The following is a 2,167-nucleotide window of genomic DNA, read 5'->3' as shown; positions in this document are numbered from 1 at the left end:
CTGTAGTCTGGTGTCACGACAAGTGTATAGCATCTACATGTGCAGGTTGTTATCCCCAGAAAATAGAGAAGATCCTGAACCTAAAAGAACATTATGAATACAAAGGAGATTGATATGTGCTACACAATAGCCAGAAGAAGGAAATCTTATTCCTAAAGCTCAAGAATTCCAAGAGTGAGTACCAGAAGATGCAGTCATGGTTGAACTCGACATCATTGGCATAACTAATGATAAGGTACTCAACATCAAAGACTATGCAGTCTTTGATCCCAGTGCCATGAATACTGGAATCAGTATGCCTGAGATAACTGTTGCTCAATTCGAGTTCAAGCCTATGATGTTTCAGATGCTGCAAGCTATTGGGAAGTATTCTGGATCTGCTAATGAAGATCCTTATCTTCACTTGAGATGATTTTTGGAGGTGGCCAGTAATTTCAAAATTCCAGGCGTAATAGATGATGAATTCAAGTTGAGGCTCTTTCCATATTCTCTAAGGGATAGAGCCACGAGTTGGTTAAATTCCTTAGAGCCTAATTCCATTGATACTTGGAACACTTTGGCTGGAAAAAATTTGTCCAAGTATTTTCCTCCTGTCAAGAATGCAAAGATGAGAAATGAAATCATTTCATTCAGACGAGGAGAGGACGAGTCCCTGTTTGATGCATGGGAAAGATTCAAGGAGTTGATTAGACAATATCCTCACCATGAGATACCTATTTGTATACATCTTGAAACATTTTACAATGGGTTAGTGCCATCTTCAAGAAACATGTTAGATGCCTCTATCGGTGGAGCTTTGTTAACAAGTTGATAGAGAGCACCATGGTCAACACTTACGATTAGCCTCTTACAAGGGATGGAGGAAGTCAAACATCAAAGAAACTTATTGGTGTCCTTGAAGTTTCTGAATCCAACACTCTTGCTGCTCAAGTATGATGATTGCCCCTGAAGTAGCTAAACCTGAACCAATCAAGATACTTACTAACACGACAACAGTTGCCTGTGTATACTATAGAGGAGCACACTTATTTGAATAATGTTCATCAAACCCTATGTTTTTTAACTATGTTGGCAACAACAAGTACAACAACCCCTACAGCAACACATACAATCTAGTTTGGCGCAATCATCCTAATTTTTCATGGAGAAACCCTCAAAATCAAATCAATAAACCCCAAGCAACACAACACACTCAAACACCACAAGTCCCTCCTGGTTATTCTAGACTAAACTATCCTTTAAATCAAGGAAATAACAAGTTGGAGAATGTTCTAAAATATTTCATTCAAGAGGCAAAACTCAATTTCAAACACAAGGAGCAAGTATTTAAAACCTTGAGAATTAAGTAGGGAAAGTTGCTACTGCCCTTTGTTCTAGAAATATGGGAACTCTCCCCAGCTCTCTTGAAGCCTTTGCCACTATCTCAAGAGCCAAGAGTATTGAAACTTGCAAAGTTATCAAACTAAGGAGTGGTAAAGAATGTGAAGGATCAACAAGTCAACTGTCAAGTGGAGAACTGACACCGTAAGACACTAGTGTAGAAAAAGAGTCCACTGAGGAACCGACCTCAGAGAAACAAAGAGGAAACAGTGACAAGAGAAGCAATGAAGGCACGATTTCTGGTTCAGAAAAGCAGAAGGGAGTCATGCTTGAAGCTGACAAGACACCAAAGATTTTGCAAGAAAGACCACCACCACTTTTTCCTCAAATGATTAGGAAAGAAAACTAAGAACAAAAGTTTGGTAAATTCATGGAGATTCTGAAGCAACTGCATATCAATATTCCGTTGATTGAAGTTATATAACAAATGCCAAACTACTCCAAGTTCATGAAGGATGTGCTCACCAAAAGAAAGAAAGTAGGTGAATTTTCTACTGTTACTTTAACACAAGAATTCAGTCAGCTCGTGCAAGGAACACTTCCACCAAAGTTGAAGGATCCTGGAAGTTTACGATTCCATGCAATATATGAGAGTCATTTTGTGGCAGGGCTCTATGCGACCTTGGTGCAAGTATAAATTTGATGTCCTTATTTATCTTTAAGAAGTTGGGTATAGGTGATGCTAGACCAACAACCATTACACTTCAGTTGGTTGACATGAGCATTTGTTATCCACAAGGAAAAATTGAAAATGTACTAGTGAAGATTGACAAGTTTGTGTTTCCAG

The 2,167-nt window shown here is 38.7% G+C and overlaps 1 non-coding gene across 1 annotated transcript; it reads right to left on the bottom strand.

Annotated features, from left to right (window-relative positions):
* Positions 1-604: 604 nt before the first annotated feature.
* Positions 605-711, bottom strand: LOC127099688 (small nucleolar RNA R71). The gene has a single exon (XR_007794165.1). It is a non-coding gene; the product is annotated as a small nucleolar RNA R71 (small nucleolar RNA).
* Positions 712-2,167: the final 1,456 nt, after the last annotated feature.

The sequence above is a fragment of the Lathyrus oleraceus genome, chromosome 6 (assembly GCF_024323335.1).
Source record: "Lathyrus oleraceus cultivar Zhongwan6 chromosome 6, CAAS_Psat_ZW6_1.0, whole genome shotgun sequence".
Lineage (NCBI taxonomy): Eukaryota > Viridiplantae > Streptophyta > Magnoliopsida > Fabales > Fabaceae > Lathyrus > Lathyrus oleraceus.
This window is presented reverse-complemented; position numbering and strand designations above follow the sequence as displayed.